The 14,999-nt window shown below is 49.5% G+C and overlaps 1 protein-coding gene across 1 annotated transcript in view; it reads left to right on the top strand.

The window, feature by feature from the left end:
- The window catches only part of LOC8023908 (dystrophin), a 502,903-nt gene that overhangs the window by 268,297 nt on the left and 219,607 nt on the right, over positions 1-14,999 (top strand).

The following is a 14,999-nucleotide window of genomic DNA, read 5'->3' as shown; positions in this document are numbered from 1 at the left end:
CAGGTCAGATTATTGCTACATTAGACTCAACTGGGTCCTTTTCTAAAGCAGCGGCCTTTGTAGAGGATCGTCAAGTACCGTTTCAGTTGCTCGGCATCTCGGTAAGACAAGAGAAGGTCAGCAATGGCGGCTGTAATTTGGCGCGTGTGTAAAGCGTCTATCGATTCGTGTACTGCTTCTGGCTAACCATGGGCTGTGAATAATCACCTAGAGATGTAGGTGAGTAAAAACCGCAAAGCCTGGTCAGTCACCCAGCTTAAACGTTACTAAAGTCAAAGGTTATTAACACTAGGTGACTGAAAAGGCAACGCACATGATGATCTGGTGACGAATACAGCGGGCGTCTGTGGGCCTTCTCACTGAGTTAGTTTTAAAGTTTCCCTTCTTCATGCGGGTTTTTTGTCTTCTGCCCCCACATTGCTTCGGTTTTGATCGCGCTTGCGAGCGATTGTATATCTATTAGCGGCGAGATGTTTCTGTGGCGCCCTCGTTCGGTTAGCTTTCGTGACTTCATTACCTCGCGATGAACAAGTCCGCTGGTGTTTGTAACTGGCATGGTGGAAGCCTGAAATCATAGCGCTCTCAAAGCAACATTGTCAACACCGTTAAAGTTGAAGTTCTTACATTCCTCTTATTTCCGTCGATGAGACATTCTTTGCTGACGTCAGAGTCAGCATTCAGCCAATTGTGGTGGGCCAACTACAGCGACGCTTTGGATCGCTCACGTCACCAATAGTTTGCGCTCTAACCGGTTGGGAGACATGCGGCTCCGGTGGCGAGGGCTGCTGTAAACAGGCGTACCCTCGCTCTTCCCTTTCACCGAGCTCTCTCTGGATATGATCTTAAAATGAGGACCTCTTAAAAGTTCGTAACCTGTGCCGCGCCGCGCATTCTCGTCTAATTTTGTTCTAGGTGTTTTTGTGGCAGAGTTTTTGCAGGAAACGTTATAGACGCGCGAATGTACCATTCGCTAAATTACCCAAGCATCAAAGTGAACGCTGGGAACGTAGGTACACGCGCTGCACGTGCTCGCCTTCCCTATAGAGAAGATTCAAGGTACATAACCAAAATATAGCATTCGTGGAACGCGCGTGCGAAATGCCATTTGGTTTAGATTTTTGCTTTCGAACATGAGCAGACGCCAGCAGGCGCATCGCGTGTATCTACGTTCCCGGCATTCTCTTTCGTACATGGGTAATTCGGCAAAAAAGGTCTATTGTGTTTGCACTTCCAAATTCGCGGGCGAATCTGCGCGAGTGGAAAGTGGATTTTAGAGCCGGCTCGCGAAATCGACTTGTCGCTGGCGGAAAATCTGGATCGGTCCGGGACCCATATCCAGATTTTGCGCCAGCGACAAGTCGACTTCGCCAGCCGGCTCCAAAATTCACCTTCCGCCTGCGCGGATATACCCGCGAATCCGCAAGTGTAAACGCGCCAGAAAGGTGCGCCATGTTGTCTCCCATTCGTGCTCGCTGAGAAGTATATGGCTACCCCGGAAACGAGGCTCGGCATCCATTCGCTCCGGGCGATCAAAACGAGCGAGGCAAGAATTCCGGTTCCTCGCCGTGTCAATGAACTGCGGCGACGACCGGGACGTCGCGCACTGCTGAACAGTTACACCGCGGTTTCTAAATTCGGCGTGCTTACATTTCTCTAACTCGAGCGGGCAGCATTCCTTGAAACTGTGACGTCCCGAGACAGTTAATTCCCGCTAAATTTACGCGTAATTTAGGTGTCGCGTGGCTTCATAATTTCACGTAACGTCAATACTTTCCCAATAAATTTAGCGGGGAAATGTTTTGACTAAATTTTGAGGGAAGGATTTTTTCGTGACGTCATACCTCATGATGTCATATGACCTCACGGCCCTACGCTAAGCACACACGGGATCCGGGGCGAAACCTCGATATACTACAGCTATCGGCGGCAAAACAAGAAGTTTGCTGCTAGGCTTTGTCGGAATAAAGGGGCGTTCGGCGAGATGGTAATGAGGGAGAAAAGCGTCGTTAGTGCCCAAGGAGGAGATCTGTTTAAGTCGACAATTATTTCTGTCTGCATTGCTCGGGCTCGGAAGACGAGGCAAAGGGGACGCTAACGGGGTAATTGCGGGCGGGTCCGAGTGTGCCATTAAGGTCTTATTTTCGTCTCGGAACGAGGAAGAACGAGCTCGTTTCCCAGCGAGGGCACCGAGTCGTCGTTGTCATTTTCCCGCCGTGCTCGCTTCTGGTCTGTCCAACCGCTTCCAATTTGCATGCGGATATATATGCCTGCATTACGTCCGACTAATGGTCATTGCCACCGCGTGCTTGTTCTGGCGAGGGGATAGAAAGCGTAACTAGCCGAGTGCTGCGGCTGTTGTCCAAACTTGTTTTTCAATAGTCGAAACTGTGGTGCCTGCGAGGAGTTTCCGTCGTGTTTGTTACGCGTCCTGTACTGACCATGCATAGCGCCTCAGAATTTGACGGAACGCGTCGTAGTAGCGGCCTTCGCGTAATGCTGCGGGTCGCCGCGATCCTGGTGGTTGATGGTAGAAGCGCCGGTGAAGTAGACGATGGACGCAGGCGTCGCCTACGTCGCTGCGTGGCAGCCCGTGGATGTTGAAGTTTTCATTCAACTGACTGGCTGTAGCTCAAGCTGCAGAAAAACGGGTGTCTGTCATAACTACGTCCACTGCTGCGCCAGTACCGGGTTCGCAGCTGTCCGCGGCATGACACGCTTGTGATGTCAGCAGCCGAAAATCGAGGGACAACAGCAAAAGCGCGGCAAACGCACCTCTATAGCGTTTCGGGCTTCTTAAAACTCCAGCTTTCATATTCAAAGACTGCATTCTTGGATCGCTTTTAGCCGGAGAAACGTGGTTTGATACAGTGACGACTATGAAGTTATACTCAAACCTGTAGTGCTTCGGAGTTGAGGCCGTAACTTTGATATGTGCTTGCCACCGCGCATTCAGCGCAATCTTAAAGAAACCCGTGCAATTTAGCCTGGCGTTTTAATTTAACAGGATTTTGTGTGTGTGCGTGTGTGTGTGTGTGTGTGTGTGTGTGTGTGTGTGTGTGTGTGTGTGTTTCGGGTTGGTGGTCGTCGTGAAACTTGCAATTTTGTACTCTATCATGTTATGCCGACTAGAGTAGGTGTGAGGAAACAATACGTCTAAAATAAATGTGAAGCAACTGGAGGCCAGGCTCGCTGCGGCAGCTCTATGCAGCTATTGGCGGCTTTCGAATCGGATCAATTTATTCGCTCTCACGTGGTCAACAGACTATTCTTAAAGTCGATTGCTCGTTACTTGCTGAAATAACGACTTTGCTGTTTATAGTGTCTAAAAAAGAACGAGTTGCTTTTTCCTCAAAGTAACGCGTTGCCTTTCAATGTACATGTTAGAGTAACTTCACGCTACATGCTGAAGCAAAGCGTTACTATCACGCTACCGGTTCGAGTAACTGCAGGTACTCGATCTTAGAATGCGGCGTGAAAAAGTCACGGGTGGCCTTCCTGAATTTATAAAATTCACATGGAATGAACTAAGCTGGTCGATTTTGCTTGCTCTTGCTTGCGAGGGGAGATCGGTGGCCAAGTGAGCTAGCGCGCAGAATCCAGGAACATGGGATAAGTCTCAGCCCTCTCCCCGTTTCGATCTGGATGAGCATTGTACCGGCGTGCGGACTGCGTGGTGCACGTTAAAGGCCCCGGCTAGCGGTTGCACTGCACTGGCTTAATTGCTCATCTACAGCTGAGACACCAGACGCCCATTGGGGTTGACTAAGTTCCGGTTGTGTAGACCATACGCACAACACAATTTATGCTGGCAAGGGTCAATTAGGAGCAGTAGTAGGAACTTGAAGTGTTCTGCCATAAAGTCCCTTGATAGTTTTGGCTGCCTCGCTTTGAGGACGCCTGTCTTTGTTTGTCATTTTGAAGCCCCTGAATTGCCGCGTAAATAGAACACGTGTTGGCCAGGGGAGAGGACGGGGAATACGGTTGTATGTTGCTTAGAAAAATTAAAAAAAAAACTAAACATTGTGACAGCTGGTTACTCGGATAAAAGAGTTGCTGAAATTCCTTCCTCATCGCGAAAAATAACTAAGTCTTTAGTTTGACGAATTAGAACGGGCTCTGGTAATGGTACGAGAATATTTTTTTTGGAATTCATTTTTATTCCTGGCCAGGTCAGCCACAGCGGCGCGGAAAGGCAAGTGGCTCAAGCCGATGAAGCTTAAGGCCTGACCACACTAGCGTGAACGGCGCCGCCGGGCGGCACCGACGTCCGGCGTCCCAACGCGAGGAGTCCACATTGGCCTCCGTTTTGCGGGCGTCACGTGACAGCACTGGCTCTCGCGATCGCGCGCGCGCCTCACGTCAGATTTCCCGCTCTTTTTCGTCGTCTGCACTTCGTTAGATACTTCCGTTTCGGCTCTCATCTTTCGCATATAATCAGCATTGAAACCGCACTCGCTGCCTACATGGTAGGAGTCCATGATGACTTGGTGATCAGCGTGAATGTGATTATCCTAGCCTGCACGTTGATCTTGCGACGTCGCCGCGCTTTGAAGGGAAGGAGGCGCAGGTTTTGGGTCCGGCCGAGTTGGTTCTACCGAAACACCGAAGGACAGGTCAGTGCTTTGCTACCCCGGCGGTGCGCCAGAGATGAAGGTGTCACCAAATCAACACGAAAGTGTCACCAAATCAACACGACATCCGTCACAACACAGACGACATGCAACAAGTGCCCTGGAGAAACTCACTCATAATTCCGAATTCCTCTCCTATAATTTCAAAGCGGTTGTTCTTAGCGTCCTTATCTAGGTAGTCTGGCTGCGTCTTGTCATATAAAAAGGGAAACAGTCGCACAGTTTCAAGGAACCCCCTCCGTTGGGGAAGGTATCGGTGGAAACAGGGATAGCAGACGACACGAAACACGTCCTTCGGAACGTGAAAGACACGCCAAGGACCGGCTTCGGTGTTGCCATGGCATCGCAACGTCACTATCTACGCCACCTCCCATTGGCTCCTCACTTCTGCGGCGAGTGGCGGCGAGCGGCGGCGAGCTCTGGAGTCTGAACCGCGTAAGGAGCGGTTGGCTGTGCGGCGCCGTACGTCGCGCCGTTGAAGCCGAAAACTGGTTTTGGTCGGCAAACGGCAGCGCCGACCGTCGCACCGCAGGCCTCCTCGACGCCAGTGTGGTCGTGCCTTTACGGCGCCGCGTAGTAGTGGTGAAGATGTAGTGGATATAGATATATGAGTAAACGGTCTTACGAGGGTCGGAAATCGAGCTTGCGACTGAAGGTGAAGAGTGAAAGGATAAGCTGAAAGGACGAGGACAGGACATGGGCAAATAGGATCGTCCTTCCGGTCTTCGTCTTTGTGTTGCTTTATGTTTATTTCGGTTGTTAATTCATCTCTAAAAAAAGAAAAAGTAACCAGTTGCGAAATGAAGTCTATCCGCAGCGAACAACTTCCTCTCTCCAACTTTTGTCGGGCATGATTTCGCGCTCTTTAGGCTCGCGTGCAAAGCTGATTTGCAGCAAAGCGTGTCCAATGAGAGTTTGCATTTGTCTTTAACCAACAAGTGCAAAATCGTGCCCGACAAAAGTCGGATGGCGTCGTGTTATACGGAGACAGCCCCGTTGTACGCCCTGCTCCTTACCGCATTACATACAGTTCGGCGGAGTTGTAATCAATCCCAGGTTGCTCGCGTCCGTCAGACGATACCGACCGCGCTTTTAGCTTTTCTTAAAGCGAAGGTCCTTAGCAAAGCGTGGAGGCGGTTGAGCGCCGACGAACACAAATAGAACGACATTGTGTTCGTTGTTGGGAATCTTGAAGACAAGGTTCTTTCTTCCTTTGTTTTTTTGTTTTTTAGACTCCGATATCCTTGTTGTTGTTTCCTACACTTCCCTCCCGTCATCAGTTGTTGGTACGAGGCATCAACAATGTATCGACGGATTCGGAGCATTTAGGAAAAGCGGAACGCCTTACGTACACAGGCCGAAGAAACGAACGTCTTCTTTTTTTGCACGTTCGCTTCGCCGATTGTGAAAACGCTTGCCTGAGCGAATCAATTCGAGAGAGTGGTGTTGGCCTTCTATTTTTATTTTTATTTTCCTGTGGGGCGGTGCTTGGTGTGCTTCTTTTTTCGTTTGTCACGTTGTGGTCTCTATCTCTGTTTCTGCCGGAATCGTCATAAATTATTAATTGGGCGTAAGGAGAAAATGTAAGCAAGAGAAAGGGGTTTTCGGATGGGAAAGCCGAGGCAAAATGAGACATACAAAAAATAATAAAGGCAAGAGACAGGTACTTAAGCCAAATTGTCGGCGTTCGAGTAGTTTGCGGTACGACCTGGTTTTTGTTTTGCATCTCCCATTCTTTCCACTTCGGCCCTTCTCCTAGCGTTTCTCCTATTGTCTATTCTGTCCTGATTTGTTTTGATATTTGTCTTTGTGAACGATGCACCGTCATTCGTACGTGCACGGGGGCGCGTGCCAGTGCGTACATTTCCCCGCACATTAGTGTCGTTTTGATCGAGGTTTTGCTCCTCCGGTGAACGAACTTGGTTTGTTTTCTTTTCTGTGCTTTGTTTTGCACCAAAGTGGCTGAAGCTACAGTGGGCGTGGGACTCGTTAGACAGCCCGAAATTGCGTGGTCGTACGTGCCCCGACATGGGGCGTTTGTAAACAGTACTTGTCCCGTATTAATGAACGGTTTAAGCACGCTAGTTGACATAGTGTTCCGCCTTCTGCGTGCCGTTTTTCCATTGCCAACACGGGAGGACAGGCAACTCTCCTTATATATGCTTAAAGTTCCCACGTAGAAAAAGCGCGCTTCGTGCTTTTTCTAGAAGTAGTAGGGAGTTTTAGTATATCGTTCCGTTACCTCCAATCATGATTCGATGTGTACGCATACGCATCGCCGGAATATCGGGTATCGTCATCTGGGTAATCGGAACGGTCTACTAAAACTCCCCATAGTTCGTTCCATCTTAAAGGCTGAAATTCATGGCGCGAATATGCCGCGAAAAATCGACGAATTTTGTACGGTGGCTTGTGCTCTGCGCGCCGGATGAGCACAGAGTCCGCTACGTCGCGCGCCTAACGAGCGTGCCTTCGGGCGAAGTTCGTCAGCTATTCGTCGCATCAATCGCTCCATAGCCTTACTTGAGAGCGCAGCCTATGCTGCGAGCTGATGGAACCGATCAGGCAGCGTTAAAAGCTCACCATAATGGTGTTGGTCATGTTTCTTTCCGTGTTCTATCATCGCTGAACCGATCATAAACAGAAAATGCCTAGTGACTTGTGCTTTTGGCGCTGCTTGAGTAGTCCTATTGCCTCGTAGCGTCGGCTGCTTCTGGACTTCAGCTGAAACGAACTGTAGTGACGTTCGATGCGGCACCGGGGCAAAATGGCGATGGGAGTGTATACGGCGTGCAAGCTCATATACTCTTTGCGCACTTCGTGTGTTTGTTTCCCCGCCAATTGCGACCACTTGCTTTTGTTTTCCCTTCATTTCAATCAATGACAGCGCGTGCTTGGCTGCCTGTTATCCTCTAACTCGCCTTTTGAATGGCATGCCCTTAAAGGGATACTGAACCGAAATTTCGACATCACTAAACAAGTCTGGGCGGATAGGCGGGAAGCTGCAAATCCAAAAAATATCACTCATACGGCGATATAACTAACGGATCGCCGTATTTTTCGGGAAAGAAGTGCGCGATTGAACCCGGCCGACGTGGCCGACGAGACAAGGCACGTCTCGATTCCCATTCTCTCTCCTCCTCGCTACGTCCCGTCTCGCTGGTGAACCGAAGCGAGGAGGAGAGAAGCGAGGCCGCTTCTCCTCATTCTCAAGTTCTCCCGGAGGACAGTTACGTCAAAGAACTCGCTTGATCGCGACCTTCTTTTCCAAATGTACGGCCATCCGTTTGAGATATCGATGTACGGGTGATGTTTTAGGGTTCGTAGCGTCCTGTTCAACACTTCTGCAGCCTTACTTTGCGAAATCCAGATTTCGGTTCAATATCCCTTTAAGACCCATGCGCACATTCGCGCGTTTGAGAGTGGAGCGTTCTGTAGCGGTCAGCGGACGCGTTGCGTTGCGAAGAGCGCTTGCACCAAGCTTGATTGGTCTAATGCAACCCGCTGCTGCTACTGCCGCGTCCAATGTTGAGCCGAGGTCTCTACTCCCTTGCGGCGGGTCGCAAGCCGTTGCAGCCGCACTCGGGCGGACTCAACGCAAGTACATGAATCGCCCTTCAAACACTCTGAAACGCAGTTGTGCGTACAAGCATTTACTCGCGTTCGGATGCGGCAAAGACGTGTTCTGATACTCTTAAAGGTACACTTCGACGAAATTTGAAAAATACCCGTCGTGTTCAGAAATAGGCTGAATATAATCCACAATATCCGTAAATAACAATCGCACCTTTGTATTTTGAGCCTCATGGCTGCATTTTTCGTTATTAGAGGCCCACTCTGGCAAGCGCTCGGAGATTAGCCAGTGGAGAGTACGTGACATCCGCCGCAATTGTGACGTAGATTGTCTCGGGACGAGGAAACATGCGGCGAGGCTGACGTCGAGAGGATGTCGTAGCCGTTCCAGCCCAGCCCATTCCTGAACACTAAGGGTATATTTCGAATTTCGTTAAAGTAATCTTTCAAGCCGGGGTCACGCTGCTTATACATCATGCAAAAGACAATCTGCAAACACGAGTCACCTTAATATCCGTGGTTCGAACGCCGCGTGCCAAGTTTTCTCCTAGAACTCATTGCCATGGGGCATTCGAAGCACGGATCTCGCGGTCACTCGCGTTCGAATCTGTAGGCAGAGTGTCTTCTGTATTATGTATAAGCAGTGTGACCCCGGCTTTATTGCGCCGTGTGTATACACCATTCACCGATAAGCTGACGAGTGTAAGCTACGTGCTTGCTAGGCCAGTCAACCGTCGGTATTGCGCCACGGGATCACCCTTCCCGCGCCAGCTGTTGCACAGAGATTGGGGTCAGGCGATGAAAGGCCGGTGATTGACTGGCCCGGCGAGAACGAAGCTTCCGCCGCCCTGTCGACCAGATTAGCGGTGATTAACGGATCAGCCGCCATCTTTGTTTTATTGTCTGCGAAAGGTGTTTTGAGCGAGCGCAGCGGCCGTCTGTTGTGGAAGATCAGACGCCGCTCGTGCGTGCACCTTCACAGCCCAGTGACTCTACCTTTTCTTCCGGTGGAAAGGTGTATAGCAGTAGAGCGATCTGGTTAACGCCATGTTCCTCTCCTCGAAGTGCTTGGTCGTGCGCATTGATCGTGGCTACTAATAAAATAAAGTCCTTCCGCTATCGAGGGAGTTTATTCATTGAGCGTCGGTCATTCGATCCTGTCTTTTAGATACCGATCGAATACGTCTATCGGGACGGGGCCGAAAAAGTGACGCAGTCGTATATCATAACCCCGGCTAGCTGATGACGCTCCGGGCGGGAGCGGGAAATAGGGAGTTTTCGTACACCGTTTCCCTCCCTCCGCTAACCTATATCCTCAACGAAGGGACCGCTATTGCGCCTGCGCGCCGCTAGCCCTGACTGAAAAGCGCGGATCTCGTAGCGGGTTGCGGAGAGCCGTTGCGGTACGGCAGAAACTATCTACGAAAACTCGCTGATGTCACAGTTTCCGCAATAGGTGTACCGATTCTCCATATAATCCCTTCCCTTTGTCTTTGCTCTGGCGAGGGCCAGCCGGCGAGTTTGTACAAATGCATGTCTTCATTTTGAATGTCTCTCTCTCTCTCTTTCTTTTTGTATGCGCGTTCGTGCTCGCGTATGAGTGCGGTAATCTCTTCTCGAAATGGCTGCCCGCGCACGCGAGCCCGTTTGGGTCGATGCCTCAAAGCGCGGGCGTGGCTGTGCTCTTTTTGCGGGGTTTTGTTGCGGTAATGAACGGTGTCTCGGGTGGCTGTTAATCAAAAAGTGTCGGCGTTAACATAGACGTGATTCGGACTACCGTTGCTTCTCTCTCGTTGTCCCTCCTGTTCCCTTGGCGCGGCTAATGTTTGGAGTGTAGTAGTAGTTGGGCTCGTCTCATCACCGCCACGGCCGTGGGTTTTCGCGGCTCTTCGTGGCTCTTCTCGCGCGTTTCAAGTTTGTTGGCTTACCCTTGGCAGGTCCCAAGCGGGTAGTTTTCAACCGCCCCCGGTCGTTTTTGGAGCATTTTACACGTCCAAGATTCTGGGGTGAGTCCACGTCCGATCCTAAAATCTGCTTTTAACTAGGATTTTTTTTTTTTTTTCGGGATTCATGTGTTTTTGAATTGGGGGGGGGGGGGGGGTAATTTATCCTTCATATTGGCTGTTTTTTAAGTGCCAAACAAAGCAACATAACGAAATCGGCGTTTACCCAGGCTTATGTCTAAACAGAAATAAGACACGGGAATGGTTTTTTTCAACGCCCTGCGGACATGGGCATAACCTCAATGCTTCGGAAACGTCCCGGTATTGGTAGCAGCGGGAAACAAGGCAAGGGACGCTGTTCTTCAAGAATCAGCCTCGTTGGGTAGTTCATTGGGGGCTGTGTATCGAAGCAGCACAAAATAAAGCTTAAAGGGGCGATGCAACAATTTTTGTACTTTGCGCAAATACCGCTTAGAACGGATCCCTGACATTAATGACCTATGAAACACGCGTTAGTTTTTCACCCCACGCAAGAGAAGTCCCAGAAAAAAATTAAAGAAAAACGAGCAGCGTTCACCCCCTCAACTCGCAGCCTGAACAAGCAACCACGCGATCCGGAGCCGGTTATATGCCGCCAATGTTGATTATAGCCACGCGCTGGGGTTGGCAAAGCACAGGGCACGCGCTGAGTTCCAGATATTGTTATGGCTCGGCTATTGTCGTCGTTGCAGCGATTGGACACGGGCCACTACCCGAATGCTTCTCGAGCTAGTAATTATCACGAGCCCAAATCGAGTGCCCACGCATTGCTCGGGTCCAATCTATGAACAGCATTCAAATATCATCATATGGGTGTACCGCGATCCCCACGTTACGTCATCAAATTTTGCAAAGGAGAGATTGAATGAAAATGATCGCTTTTGTCCTTGAAATTACGCCGCAACAAAGAAGGTTCTTGGCCAGCGGAGTTGCGTGTGAGTATCCTTGACTCCTACTAGTGCCTGTAAGCTCGTGTTAAGTGAAAAAAACATTCCAACTGAATATCGTTCCACAGCTCCTTATAGGGTAACGGCTGGTTGGCAGGGGTTCCTATTGAAACAGCGCGAATGTTACGCGAACGAAGGAAACAATTGTACGGTACAGGCGCTAATTAACAACTAAAAGTTTACTCTTAAAAAACCGCGAAAGAAGAAAAATAAAACATTAGAAAACGCAGGACATCCTAATCACGATGGAATGGCGTCCGAGCATCGCAGAATTGGGTACGAACCGGGGGGGGGAGGGGAGGAGGGGAGGGGGGGGAGGGGGGGATTGAACTTAGGATCCATGGGTTCTGCAGGACGAGCTTTCGCTCCACGTACTCCGAGCCGCGGTACGCTAACACACTCGAAAACCTTCGAAGGCAACAGGGAATGTCATATCCAAACGACTATACTCCATTTCACCTTATAATGTACCGCAGAAAAGGCTACAAGCGCGAGCTCCTTGCTCTGAGGCACATCTTGCGGCACAGGTACTCGTGCATTAAGGGCAGCGGCCAACACCATGAGCTCGGGCTTCTAGCCTTCGCAGCGGTACAACATAAGGTGAAACGGAGTATAGTCCGTCGTGCACGCGCGTCACGTGTCGCGTATCTGTTTCGGCGTATACCCTAACGACGTTCCTCGTCTCACGCACGCGCGTGCTAAGGCCGTTCTGCGCTCCCCACTCGCCTGCGTAGTATTCTCGGCGCTGCTGATGACAGCGCTTACGGGGCGCGCACCGCTGCCTGGGCAGCGGAAGGCGACGACGACGACGACGACGATTTGGGGGACGCGTCGCGACGCGTTTCTCTTTGCGATAAGGACAACAGTGCCGCTGTCGACAGCCCGTGCACAGCGGCGAGGAAAAGTCACGAAAACATCCGCTTCCTTTTCCTTTCGTTCTTCCTCTCGCGCTGTGTCTGGACAGAGCCGCCACTGGATTCCCCACACACCCGTAGATGCCCCGTTATTTATTTACCGACGCTGCGGCCTTCTTTTTTTTTCATGTTTCACAAAAGAGCGGCACTCTTTTTGCTTCCGTACTTTTTTTTTTTTTTTTATTAATATTATTATTTAGATCGCTGTCGTCAGTCGGCCGCCTCTTGCGCGCAAGTGAGGCAAAGCGGCAACGAGCTTGTTCGGGTTTTGGTTCGTTCTTGTTTCTCCGTGTCGGCTCGTGATTGCTCTCACTTTTTTTTTTTTAATCTACCGTTTTTTAGATATCTGGTTTTGTTCGTCGCTTGTCGCTGCTCGGTCGGGCGCAGCCGTCGCCGCTGTTGCTTTGTTACGTCCTACTGCTGCTGGCTGATGCGTTTCGGGGGTGTTTCCTCGCGCTTGCTTTCGGCTCCTTACGTTGATGGCGGGAAAATGAGGGGGGGGGGGGGGGGGGGCACGATATTTGTATAGTTGAGAGCAGTGTTGTGCCAAATACTCAACAAAAGTATTTAATATAAGATACTAAATACACATCTCAATACGTATTTAGTGTAGTATTGAAGTTCCTTTTAGTACAAAGTATCCTGAGTAGAGTACAAATACTTAAACAAAAAGTCTTTGAATTACATTCGAAATTAACTTGGGAAGACTTGCTACTGGTAATATAAGGATAAGAAGTCACAAATGGTTGCTCTATTTATGATCGCTTCTCTGAAAGTCACATTTCACTATGATCATCATGAGCTTCAAGAAGCGCTTTAGCTGCTGCGATTGAAGTTTATTCTGAAATAATTCGGGATATGCAACGTAATGCGTGCCAAAATATTTTAGGAACAAACGGCACTCATGTCTTGCAGACATGACACCTGCCGTGCTTTAGTTTGACGGCAGGCTCGGCTTATGACGCATTCCGCAACCAAGTCGTGATATCCCCCCCCCCCCCCCCTTCCCCCCGAGATTCAAGAAACTTGACATGTAGTCCGGCATTGCTTATCCATTACAGCCGAACTAGGAGTTGAACAGGCAGCCGGACTTGTTGATGAGTATACGAGTAAAGGACACACCTGCACGCTCAGGAGAGACATCGACTCGTGAATAGCAGCATCCGTCGCTGATTAACAGTTAAGAGCGAATACTTTGAGCCCCCACTCAAAAGCGAGAATGAGCACCTATTCCCTTAAAAGTATCGCACGGGGAAAGAAAAAGAACAAAGAAAAGAAAAGGACGGCCAAGAGGAGGGCTCAGAAAACACAGGAGAGTGTCCACACAATCGATTCTAAGCCCTCTTCCCCTGCTCCTTTCTTTCTTTAATAACTGATAAAAAATAAATAAAAGGAGTCATTGGCCGCTGCTATAGCTGCGCCGGCTACTCTTTTGAACTTGGGGGATTAGTGTCCATTTCCTTGAGAGTTCACAGTTGTCACAAAAAAATAAACACTGCACAGAACACCCTGCACTACACTCCAAGTTATAAAATTACACTGTTTACATCAGGGTGCAATGATTTGTCCTGCTATTTACATATAATTCCTACACTCAGACGTACGTGGTATACTGTACAATATACACTAAAGGGGCCGTTATGCACATTACATTAACCAAACACTTTTTACAGTAAAAACTAATTTTAGCGCAAGGATTTACAACAGAGGTATATGAGAATTGTATATGGAATTTCACAGTGTGGTCCACCACAGTTTGCGCACTTGGGATGGTTTCTGGAGCTGCATTCTTTATAGTTATGTGGGCCTGCGCACACCTTGCATCGCTGTGTTCCGCGACAAGCATTAGCCACGTGTCCATGCCTTTGGCAGCGGAAACGGCGTACGGCCTGTCCATGGTATTCCTCCACCGGATGACTGGTGAATCCCAGGAAAACGCGTGTGGGCATTGGGCAGTCTTCTCAAAATTCTAAAATGACGCTCTCCCGTAGATGCTTGACGACACTTCCGTCGCCTTGAGGTACGTAGGCAATTTGACGTTTGACAGACGTAACCCCTTTGTCAGTGAGATACTCCAGGATTTGTTCATCGGTGTACCCGTTTGGGACATTTTTTTATCTTGCCCAGATTCTTTGAGTAAGATTGCGGCACATTTGCCGCGACATCAATTCCAGCAGCAGTTTTCAAGGCTAGAAGCTTATTTGCTGACGACAAAGAGGTAACACTTACCACGAGGCTTCCATCATTGGCGATTTTATGTGAGCTCACTTTCTCTTGTGCTGTGGTGACAATTTCGTTTGCGATTCGGTTAGGGTTCACCTTCCAGAAGGACTGTGCCTTCGTTGACTTGAAGACGATGGGGATGCCTTTCGAGCGCATTTTGCGGTATGTCACTGTTGTGAAAGGTGTCTCGTCAAGATCAACGTCAATTTGATCGTCTATTGAGTTGTCGGAAGTGCTTGCTCCGTCCGACGGAAGGCATCGTTTCTTCTCTGGTGTTTCTCCAGAGTCCTTCATTGCTTAGCGTGTAAGCGCTGAACAGCCACCTTAAAGAATTAATTGAGGTGATCGTAGTAAATGTGGTTGGCAAACGCCATGGAGGGGGAGACGAGCCTCCACCGCCTTGTTTTCCCCGTTGATGTTGGTACACGATTGTATCTGCGGAGCAGATCTCTTGCTCGTGGTCGCAAATTGGTGAGACAGTTCTCAAATTGCCTTTCAAGGCGAGGTGTTTCCTGTGCTGTTGATTAAACAGCAAATCGAAGAGAGCGGAGGAAAAATGGACGTTTCTCGTCCAAACACTTCTTCTCTTCCCCTGCTCCCTTCTGCACCAGTTCAAACCATTCTTGACACATTGAGGTCAAGATGGTCGATTGCAGAATCAGAATCCTCTGGTTTATAAATTTCTTCACCTTGCAGAAGACTGGTTTCGAAATACAGTATCTTGAGCAG

The sequence above is a fragment of the Ixodes scapularis genome, unplaced genomic scaffold, assembly GCF_016920785.2.
Source record: "Ixodes scapularis isolate PalLabHiFi unplaced genomic scaffold, ASM1692078v2 PGA_scaffold2__306_contigs__length_199485367, whole genome shotgun sequence".
Lineage (NCBI taxonomy): Eukaryota > Metazoa > Arthropoda > Arachnida > Ixodida > Ixodidae > Ixodes > Ixodes scapularis.
Note: the sequence above shows the minus strand (reverse complement) of the source record. Positions and strands in the feature narration are given on the sequence as shown.